The sequence below is a fragment of the Pithys albifrons genome, chromosome 12 (assembly GCF_047495875.1).
Source record: "Pithys albifrons albifrons isolate INPA30051 chromosome 12, PitAlb_v1, whole genome shotgun sequence".
Taxonomy (NCBI): domain Eukaryota; kingdom Metazoa; phylum Chordata; class Aves; order Passeriformes; family Thamnophilidae; genus Pithys; species Pithys albifrons.
Window position 1 is genome coordinate 4,174,810 of NC_092469.1, and position 12,145 is coordinate 4,186,954.

Consider the following 12,145-nt stretch of genomic DNA (forward strand, 5'->3'; position numbering starts at 1 on the left):
AGACAAATAGCAAAATGCTGCTGTATTTCTATTTCTTTCCCAAGGGTGGCCATTTTAAAGATTTATTTGCCACCACCCACTCCTTTTATTGTGTTCATACCAAAAACCACTTCTTACTTCTTCTTCCCACTGTGTTCAACCTCATCACTGTCAGTACACCCATACCAGAAGGTCTTAAAAAGCAGTGTAAGGTGGAGAGAATATCTGTGATGTCTTAGTTAAGAGAATAGCAAACCTTAAGCATCCAAACATTAATATCAAGCCTTAATTATTTAGAGGGAGAAGGTAGAAAAAGTATCTCTTTACTTTCATCTAAATACTTTCCCCTAAAGGTAAAAAAAAGGATTCTGAAAGCTTTATAAATAATAATAAACAGCCTTGCAAGGAAAGGGGATACATAGGGGTTGTGCATTGTCTCAACATAGTAATTGCTACAACTAATTAATCACATTATCAGAACAGTTGCTTATTTTCCTCATGAAGCTGTGATGAGTGTTCATTAGCTCCATAAACCACAGTGCCCTTGGCACACCCCAGGCAGGGAGGAACATTGCACTGGTGTGTCAGTGCATCACTCCCTTGGTGTTGAGGTGGGCTCACCCTGGAGGGTGCCAGGTGCCCGCCCAGCTGCCCTCAATTCCCTCACCTCAATGGCACAGGAGCAAAACGGGAGTCAGAAAAGCTGGAGGGAAGGCTAAAGACAGAGACATCCCCTACAATTCCTTCCCAGGCAAAACAAGCTCTGGGACAATTAATTTATTACTAATTAAAGAAGATTTGTGTAGTGAGAAACAGAGGCAAAAATCAAATCGAGCTCCTTTCCACTGGCTCCATTTCAGTCCTTCATTCCCAGCTCCTGAAGTCCCCACCAGGTGCCCCCAGGAGATGACCAACAGAGGCTGCAGTCCCTCCAGAACATCTGTTCCTTCCTGCTCCAGGATAACCCTGCTCCAGCACGGGTTCTCCAGAGGCTGCAGCTCCCTCAGGACACACCACATCCAAGGACTGGAATGTGGATTTCTGCTCCCCTAAGGCAGTGCCATGATAACCCTCTGCACAGGCTGCAGTGAATGCCCATCCCAGCACCTGGAGCATTCCCTCCTGCCCCTTGTTTCCACCTCAGTGCCCACAAAGCTGTTTGTTTGCTCACTGTTTCACTTTTCTTGGATGTATTTTGCCAGAGGCATCACTGCCTTTTTTCACTGTCCCAAGAGTCACACCTCAAGGTGTTTCCCCCAGATGTTGCTATTCCTCCTGGAAATATTAGAGGGCTTGAAATAATTTTGGAAACCTTAAGCTTCCTCTGGTACATGGAATCCAATTATCTGGAGTTTAGAGGTTTTTGGAGGTTAAAACTACTGGATTTAAAGGGAAAATATTGTCTTTCAGTTGTGTGCAATTGTGGTGATTTCAGCCCATGGTGGTTCTGGTCTTTCCTGGTGTGTTTTTGATTAATAGGACAAAGTGAGGTTTGTTTTGCAAGTGGTACTTCATAATTTTATCAATTCACATATTTTTAAATTCTGAAGGGCTTGAAAGCAACATTGTATTGTGGTGCTTTAATAAATTATATTCCCTTAGGAATGTTTTGACTCAATGCTGGTTTCACTCTGATTTCTAAAGTAAGACGATAGCCAGGATCCAGCAGCGAGCAGATTCAGGTGTGGGAAGACTTTATTGGGCAATTTGTCAGCTGAAGAGTGGCCTGGGCTGCTGGGTGACAATGTGGCTGAAGTGGGTGTTTTTCTGCTTTCAGAAGAAAATATACTTTGGTAGGACCAAAATGACCTTTATTTGATTCTTTCCATTGGCTGTGTTTAATTTTGGGTAATAATGCTGCTTTCTCCGAAACATTTGTCTTGTCACTCTCCTCCCCCCTTACAAAACTTCTCAGCAGTTGTCCTTAATTGCCTCCTGACATTACTGCTGTGGACCTTCACACACTCCTATAGACAGCATGGCTCATGAAGCTTAATGAGAGTAAGTTCATTAAATTAATCCTAGTAATTAACAAACTTACTGCTTACTTCTCAGTTGTCTAATTTGTGACAGTCTTGGCAATTGGCTTCCACTCTAAGTAGGATTGCATCCAAAAAGCCCACAAAGTGAGAAGTAAATTCATCTTCATTAGAATTATATTTTGAATTTAAAATCTTTTGCTGATACCTATTGACTTAGAAATGCTTTTTTTCTCTTAGAAAAAGAAACCAATAAGAAGAGATTTCACTACACCTGCTTTTCTTCCTGTACACTAATGTCTGAAAGAGATTTTGAATACAGGACATTTCCAAGAGTCCTTCTGATTCATTAGAATACACCTTTGGGCTCTATGGAAAGACCAAGTGGACAATGTGTATATAAATAACATATTCTCAAAGCCTAAACCCAAATGCTCAATGCCTTCTCATAATATCTTGAGCTTAATTTAATATTTGTATTCAGTATTAGAATGTCAGTAAGAATAGGACAAATCTTTTGTAGACAGTCCTATGAAGAAGAGGTGATGGATCTGACACTCAGCATGTCAACCTTAATAATGGGGATTGATTGGAAAGACTCTGAATGTGCTTCTATTTTTATTTTTATTCAGTTGACTTTAGTGATTTATTTATTTATATTCCTCTATCTGAAACTAGAGTTGGGACTGTTGAGATTTTATTATTTGTTGAAAGTTTTTATTCCTGACATAAATTTTGGTTGTTGATAGAATTGACCATGTTCTGATATAGGTGAAAACTTTAAATCCTCTTTTCTTTCTCTTGCTAATATTAGAGAAAATATCATGCCATTTCAAATGTTGAATTTAAGTTTCTGAAATGCAATGACTAACCCTTCTAAGTGTTCATAGTTTTTATTTGAAGCAGAATGCAGACCAAGAAAGGGGAAAGTGTGCAGTGTCTGCTCTGGGCATGTCAGGAGACACCAAACCCTCACCCACCTCCTGCTGCTGTGAGCCCTGAGCCGGGGGGACTGCAGGTCAAGATGCCAAACCCATGTAGACACCTGAGCTTGGCTTCGGGTGGGGAAGGAGAACTCCAAAACTTCACAGAGCTGCTGCCTAAAGTGGAATTGAGGTGTGGATGAGGCAGGAGCCTGGCTTCCTTTTCCATGGGAAGGGTGAGCAACCCAAAATCTCCTCGATCTTATCCCTTCTGGAGCTCAGACTAGACTGGTGCCATGTCTGTCGCTTTCTCCTAAAAGTGAATTCTGGAAAAACATCCAAAGGAACTATAATTTTCTTTTCTCAAGCCATACATGTAATATTATAGTGGTTGGGCTGCCTGCTGCTAAAGCAACATTCTTGCAGCTAGACTTCAATTCCTGACACCGAGGTACCCAAAGGTGTGTTTTGTGAACTGCAGCCCCCTGGTGCAGGCAGCTGGGGGGCCCTGAGCAGCTGTTACTGAAAAGGGGAGGGCTGTGCAGCAAATACAGGCTCAGGGAAGGGGAAAACAGTGGGGAGGGAGTGTGTTGGCCATGACTGCACTGCTGAAGGAGTAAATGATGCAGAGACAGGTTGTCCTGTCCAGGGCACCAGGCAGGAGGAGCAGTCATGGTGATTGCAGTTTGTATGGACACAGGGAACTTGAAAAGAAAAATCAGCAATATGTAGTTAAATAGAATTCAGCTTAGAGTAATATTTTTAAAGTTAACTTTTGCAAATATCAGCTGTTTGACCAAAGGCTCACTTCCAAAATCAGAATATTGCTTTAATTGCAGAATTAGCAAGGCTAAGGAGATCTGTCTGATTAGAAAACATCAGAGAAGTTATCATGATCTCTACTATTGCATATGTGAATTTGGTTTTAGTTTTGCTGTTGGGTGGCAGATTTTTTTTTTTTACTGTCCCACCATTCTTACAATCAGTTGTTGTTATAGACATTTCTCCATGGAAAAGACTCATGGCACTTTTAGGCAAAAATCTTTGGAAGTGAATTTATCTGCCTTGGATTTTCAACAGCATTAGGAGTTGGGAAATCAGTGGGATGCATGTGAAGGGACATAGTGGTTTGCTTTTTTTAACCTGATTTAATTCAGCTTTCCCAGGGAGATTCTGCTAATGATGATCTAATTCAAGCCAGGCTGCTTGGCTCCAAGGCAGGCTGTTTTTCTGTTTAAAGACCAACAGGAGGGAATGCTCTAAGGCAGAGAGAGGCTGAAAGCAGCATATATCAAGCTAACACCCCCAAAAGTTCTAGGAGGAAACATTGCTTACTAAGATCACTGAAAATACATATATAGTTACAGTATCATTAAGGCTGGAAAAGCCCTCCCAGCCCACGGAGCCCACCCTGTGCCCAATGCCCACCTTGTCCCCCAGCCCAGAGCACTGAGTGCCACGGCCAGTCCTGCCTTGGGCACCTCCAGGGCTGGGCACTCCAACCCTCCTTAGGCAGCCCCTTCAATGGCTGACAGCCCTTTCAGTGAAGAAATTCCTCCTGCAATGCAAAACTAAGTATCTGAAACAGGGCACCAAGTGCCTCTGTATTTCTCAAAGCTTGCAAAGCCCCACAGCCTGACTCTTTCCTGCTCCTGGATCTGTCGGTCTGGGAGTACTCGGAATATGGTGCAAACTGTTGCATTACAAGATCTTCTGCTTCCATCTGTTTTTTATGGCTTTTGATTTCACTAGTTGAGAGGCATCATACCTTTCCAATTTCCTTGATTAGCTGCAGTTAGGAGGTTCTGAATGTGTGTCTATTTGTAATCTTATATAATTGACTCCAGGCAAATTGTTTATTTTTAGTGTTTGAGTAAGTGAGATCAAAATTATTCTTCCATTGTTAGCACTCATCCAGGTGCTTTCTTTCATTTAAAATAATGAAGTCGTTCAAAAACAGAACTCAAACCCTTTGCATGTGAACATGTGCTGCATTTCTGAGTTCCTACTTAAAAAAAAAAATAGGAGCAAGGCTCAGATTTAAAGACTTTAAAACTTTTATTGAAATTTTGTAGCTTAGTGGTTTTCAGTATGTTCCTAAGCATAATCTAGAGATTAGGAAAAAAACCTTGCAAATTTGTAGTTTCTAAGATTTCTAACAAAATTGTAAATAGTTTTATTTAATTTCTAAGTGCTGAAGGAAAACAGAAAATAGTGAATATACGTAAGTGAGAAAGAAACAGTACTGAAAGCATTTCAGACCCAACTTTAATTATTTCAGGAGTAAAAATTTAACAAAAGTTTGTGTGAGATTTCCAGGTAACTTCAGAGTGAAGAAATATAACTTAAATGGTCTGAATCTTCTTGGTATAAATTATTTCTCTGTATCAAAAGCTAGACCATTATAACTCTTTTTTTTTGTAGTTAAATCCCTTCTTGAGGGGATGGCTGTGGACTGAGATAGGATGTGTTGGGAGTGAGGTCTTGAATCATGTCCCCAGCGCTCTGGTTTGCAGGGAAGGAATGAGAATACCCAATGGGAAGACAAACCAACAGCAAAGCCAGCTACAAGTATAAGCTGGAAAGATTTTTAATTAGAATGCAGAAATTAATTTTCCAGTAGAGGGGCATATGGAATTCTGCTGTGATCACTGTGCAGAAAAGAAAGAACTACTGTAAGAGGTGAATATTTAGGAAAACAGAGCAATGTTGTATCTGCTTTAAAAAGTGAACCTTCTGTCTTCCCCTTTACCCTGTTTTTTGTGACTATTATGTTTTGATAGAACAGATATATTAATAACTGATGAATAAACCATGATAACTTTCTGTTAAATATAAGAGGGAAATTAGCATCAGCCTTTTAATCTCGATGATTGGTTTAAGACTAAGTCATTAAAATCATAGTTGGAATAAGTCATTTATTCTGTAATGAATTCTGTAATCAATAACAATAAGGGATTCTGTGAAGTCATTATTTTCCAGAGTAAAATGTGAGAGCGTGTTTAAATCCACTTTATTTTCCATTTACAGATTCGTTTATTGCAGTTCATGTTATTTTCCCTTGTACAAAGTCCACACTTTTTGGAAGTTCACAAACAATATTCTGGCTCTCAGTTAAGTGGCAGATTTAGTAGTCTGGGGAATAAAACTCGTGGCTCCAGAATTGCTTCTCCTGTAATAATTTAGTCATAATTTTGAACAAGTTATTAAAAAACCCCCAAACACCATCTCTTTTATTTGAATTCCTTTACCTGCTATGAAGCAAAAATGTATGAATTGTGCTTTCAAGAGGAAAGGATTATTAACTGAAATAGTTTGGCATATTACTCTGAATCTAAAATAAGTATATGTTTAATAAACCTGGGATGCAACAGGTTCTTAAGTGTTACAGAGAACATGGGACAGAGCCAGGAATTTCTGAGGGTTGTGCTGAAGTTTGTGTAGTGATGATCAGTATTGATCTAAAAGCCTAAACCAACTTTCTTTATATATTTTTTCAATGACATTAAGACAATTTTGATACTGAGGTAAGGAAAGACTGGAGCTGTACAGGTGATAGGGTTTTCTCAGTAAATTGACAGGTAGTTTTCTATGTGCAGAGTTGAACATGTCCTTGATGTGAAGAAAAGAATTCAGCAAAGTCTGTTTTTTGTTGTTTGTTTGCCCCCAAAGACCTTCAGCTTCTGGATTCTGGTGTCATTCTTGGAAGTGAGTTGCAGGTGACACTCAGCTGCTGTGTTGGCCTAAGATAAATGTCCCTGCCATGCTTGATACTTGTCTGCCATATCACATGCAAGAAAAGCTTGATGTAGATGAAGTTGTTCAGTTCAGAATAAACTGAGCTGGTTTGCTCTTGGCTTGGTGGAGGTTCAGAACATGCACACAGGCAGCTGCTGCAGGGGAGGGGATGTGGAGCAGCTCCTCCATGCTCCTGAAGAGCTGCTCAGTGCAGTGGCATCTGGCACATCTTCAACTGCAGGAGCCACAGATCTCTGCATTTTTGAGTAATTTCTTTGATGGCCAAACAAAAAGGAATAGTGAAAGATGGGTGTTGACAAGTCTTGATATTTCCTGTGGTAAAATTCTGAGTCTTTGGTGAGTGCTGAGTGGTTGGTCAAAGGGTGATAAGAAATGGAGAACCAACAAGAAAGTATTTCTGACCTGGGTATTTTGTGCAGAGTTTGTGAACTCAGAGAATGGTTTGCATTGGAAGGGACCTTAAAGATCATCCACTCCCACCTCCTGCCATGGGCAGGGTCACCTTCCACTAGCTCAGGTTGCTCCAAGCCCTGCCCAACATGGCCTTGGACACTTCCAGGGATGGGGCAGCCACAGCTTCTCTGGGCACCCTGTGCCAGGGCCTGCCCACCCTCACAGCCCAGAATTCCTCCCCAGTATCCCATCTAACCGGCTCTCTGCCAGTGGAAAGCCATTCCCCTTGTCCTGTCACTCCAGACCATTGTCCAAAGTCCCTCTCCAGCTCTTCTGGAGCCCCTTTAGGTACTGCAGGAGGTACCTAAAGGTCTCCCAAGAGCCTTCTCTTCTCCAGGCTGTCTTCTCCAATTGTAAGTTTGGAGTAATGCATGTGCCCTCATTCGTTTTCTTAGGATGACAAGCAGGAATTTACTTCCTGTCTCTTATACAATTAATGGTTTTCCAAAATATGCCTTTATACAATGTGTGTTTTTTAGTGCCATGAATCCCAAATCCTGATGTTTTCATGTACAAAGTCAGAACATCTAGTGGGAGTTTGACTTCTCTCAGGTTAAGACTGCAAAACAGAATCTGCTCTGTGCTTCAAAAAGCAACAGCAGCTGGAAATTGATTATTTGAATTTTTTCAAATTTTCTTTTCTCCTTAAAAAGAAGAAAATGTTCATAACAATATTGAAATGTCTTCCTAACCTTCATATTGTCTGTTGTCTCTTGAAGCCTCAGATGCTCAGCTCTTTCTAGAAAATGTAATAGTATTGCAATGTTTCCCAGCTGATCTGTCAGACTCAGGCATTTATTCATGAATCAGACTGTGTGTGGACATTGAATATATGATCTATCATTCAACACCTTTTGTTTATTTTAGTCTTGCCTTGAAATGTCTGTTAAGTCTTGGTAGTTTAATCCTTGGTCCTCCTGTTTCCCACCACATGGAGATAAAACATGAAAGGGAAAATGATGATGAAGAGAAGTGACAAAAAGCCTGAATTTCTGCTGATTTTTATATTTGAGGTGTTTTTTCTCTGCTGCATTTCAGGTTAAGACATGTTGTACTAGCCTTTCATCCCTTTGAGTGTTACAGTAAGATCACCATTTTATGCTGTCATAAAACCTCTTTTAAAGGCAAATCTTTCAACGTATTTGAAATAGAGGAAGAGAATAAAACAGTTCAAACTACTCTCAAAGTTGTAAATGAACCTACCTGCCAAAACAAAGCTGATGACAAAATTGAAGCATTCAAGAAGACAGTAAAGAATGTTAAAAACAACAAAAGGCTGTCTCAGAAGTAGATGGAGTTATTTTTGGTTTGGGGTGGTGGGGTAGAGGCTGCCTTTGGTTTTGGATATGATTGTTCTGAAAAGTTCCAAGCAGTGGAAAACATTCCACTAAGCTTTGTGTATATTAAATGACTCCTTACAGAAAGTGGATGAAATGAGCTTGTTCTTCTCTCCTCTGCTTGTGGATATTTTCAAGCTTTGTTGGTTTTGTTTTTTGTGTTTTTTTTTTTATTATTATTATCTACTTGAGAGTGATTGAGTTCATGGTTTTGACTCCCACCCTCTGCCAGCAGACCAGTTGGAACAGGTTTTGAATCTCCAAACAACTTTCTGCAGACACTCTGTGGGGCTCAGAGTAATTTGCCCTGTGGCTCAGCCTTGACATGAGAATGCTCGTGTGGTTTGCTGACCTTTATCTCGTACCTCAACGTGATCCCCTTATCTTGCCTCATGTCTCTGTAGAGTGCACATGTTTTGGCAAGGTGAAAAAGGCTGTGCAGTGCTAAAATACACTTGGATTGCAGTCTGTTCTCTTTTCCCAAGAATGCTTTGTTTGTATTTGTGTCTTTATATGAAAGAGGCCTATAGAGAAAGTATCATTTATTTCTTGCATTGAAGCATGTACAAAGTAAACAAGTGGGAAAGAAGTTGAGATATATCCAAGTATTATGCTACTTTTCTCTTGTTGACTGAATTGGTATTTGCTTTGAGAGAAGATGTTTCCCTGTAGAGTTTGATGCCTTTCTCCAAGTCTCAATTGTTTGAGGAAAATGAGTGGGGTTTTTTGCCTTTACCTTGTTGCACAAAGGTAGTAACTAATTTAGTTAATCAATTTATGGTGTCCTTTGAGAAGAGCTTGGAGATTAAATTTTTGATGTTAAGACTTGCACAATAAAAATAAAATAATAAAAACAATATGGGTGAGGTTAAGCAGACCTAATGAGTGCATGGTGACCCCAGAAGTGTTCCATGCTTTTGGAGATATTTTCCAAATCAGTGTTCACATACTTGAAAGCTTTGATATGGAGTATTTAGTAGTGCCACCATGATTTCAGAGTAAAATTCTTCAGGTGCCTGTAGAAAAATCTCACTTTGAAAGATTAACTTGCAATGTGATATAAGCACAAAATATATCAGTTCTACTCTCTGAAACTCAGAAGACTACAGGTATTTTAACTGATTACTGCTTGATGATTGCTCTTGACTTACAGGAACAATAAAATTAGAGTCAGCTGTGGAATTCAATATAAATTCATGCATTATGTAATGCTGTGATAGGAACACTAAGGAGTTTTTGTCACTGTAGTTTTGAGCCTGCTCATTTGTTTGAATGGTCTCTAGCTGGTCTATGACCAATTTCTTCATCTCTTATTGCAGAGTGGAAGCACTAACAACAATGCTCATGTGATACTTGGGGATAAATTGAAAGAGTGGTGCCAGCAGGAGCTCCTCTCCAATCCACTGGCATTCTTTTGGGCCCTGAAGATGCCAATTTCTTTGCCCTAGATTACATTTCTAGCAGGAGAGAATACTCCAACTGCAACACAGTTTCCTCTCTTAGAATGCTTGTTCCCCCTGGTTGTGTCTGAGAGGGGATGTGATTTATGCAACCAGCAGTTGGATCCAGCACCCCAGAACAACTCTTTTAGAGGAAGTCAGATTATTTACGTGGAGTGGTAGCATTGCTTATATCTCTGCCTGGTGACTTCTGCTTCGATTTATGTCACTGCAGAAAGCATCTGCTTGTTCTTTCAGTTCCCTGACAGTTCAGGTTTGGGTTTCACACTCTGCTTGCACTGTTTTCACATTTCTGCCTTCTCTGCCTGACTGTTGTTATAAATCAACGTTTGGTCAATTTGTCTTCCACTCTGTCTCAGGGCTGCCCTAGATGCCTGTTGGCAGCCTGAAATAGTTTCTTCATGCTAACCAGAATGGTTACTGCTTGCATGCAAAACGAATTAACTGCTGCCTCTCCAGGAGGAGGCAGGAATGAATGGAGAAATTAAAGCTAAACTGTAGTTATCAAGTAAATACTACAGAAATCTACAGTCTTTACAGTACATTAATACTGCCCTGCTCTTAATTGAAACTCAAAATCCCTGGTTGTTCCCACAGTGGAAAGTGTCACCACAATGGTTCTGCCAAAAGAGTGGTTCCTTCATGTGAAGGTTTCGTGGCAGGAAACAGAGTGAGCTCAGAGCAGAAGACCAAATAATCCACTGTTCAGAATGACCATTTCTTGGATGAGAACTATTTGTATGATGCAATATACGTGTGGAGGAGCTGGTGACCTCCCCTATGGAAACAGGCTGAGAGACCTGGGGCTGTTCAGTCTGGAGAAGAGAAGGTTATGTGAAGACCTCACAGTACCTTCCAGTGTCTGAAGGTGTCTGCAAGAAAAGCTGGACTGTTCGTTGGGAACAGTGACAAGGGAGAATGGCTTCCAACTGAGAGATGGGAAATTTAGGTTGGATATATGGAAGAAATCTTTCCCTCTGAGGGTGGACAGGCCCTGGCACAGGGTGCCCAGAGAAGCTGTGGCTGCCCCATCCCTGGAAGTGTCCAAGGCCAGGATGGACAGGGCTTGGAGAAACGTGGGTTGGTGGAAGGTGTCCCTGCCCATGGCAGAAGGTGGAACTGGATGGCCTTTAAGTTCCCTTCCAGCCCAAACCATTCTGTGATTGTATGACCTGGATGTAGTGCAGATTTTTAACAGTGAAGAGGTTTGTGGGTGACATTTTTCTTTCTTGAAGGCAGAAAGGTGCTGAAATGCCTTTGAACCCCTACAATCTCTTACAAAATTAATGTAGCATGGGAATGAAGTTTGCCAACAAGAGAATTTCCTGCCTTGCCAAAAGATGAGCTGTAAGCAAAAGGATGTTTATTTACTGACAGGTAAAACCAAAGCTTTCATCTGGAGTTTTGAGCCTACTTTAGTTTGTCTGACTGTACAAATGCAGTAAGCTGTTTTTAAGTCTGCATGGGGAAAAGGTAGGAAGAATTCACCACAGTTTTGATGAAATCAAATTAAAAATTCATGGAACTAAAGCACTCTTCTGCCTGATCCAGTTGGAGACAAGTTTGTGAAATAAAAAAAGCATTAGGAGATGCAGAAGCCTCTGGTGCGTTATTTTATTTAATTTTAAATGTAACTTGTCTATTTTGTGATGATATTATCACTTGCCTCTTGAATACAGTAATTCTCAGAGGAATAATCTTCCCTCCTACGCTGCTGATGTAGGAATGTGCTGTATTTGATGATCAACAAGAGTATACTCCAGAAAGGGCTTTAAGCCAGTAGTGCTTGGAGGAAACAGAGATTGTATCAGCAGCAAATCAATACTTTCTTTTAATATTTGAGGAACATACATATTTGTGCTAGATAAATACAGCCCTCCCTAGCTTTGTTTAGTTTGCCTACCTGCACAAATTCCACAGATCATATCTGCATTTTTTTCATTATGATCTCAAAAGTCTATTCATGACAGATAGCTACAATATTAGGGTGGGTTTCTTAGCATTCCCTTTTGTGTGTTGGAAGTAGGCATGGTCTGGAAAATAATAGAGAATAATAGTGAACCTTTGTTAAATTAGCTATTGCAGTCAAGATTAGCAAGGAAAGTTAAATATCCCTTACAGGGAGAATTTGGCTCTTTCAGTGGGATACCTCACAGATGACTGCTTTAAGTAAGAACAACAAAGCAGGAATGCTATGTGACTCTAATTTGCAGCATAGTAACTCAATTAAAATGAGAAAAAATACAGCCGTGTGG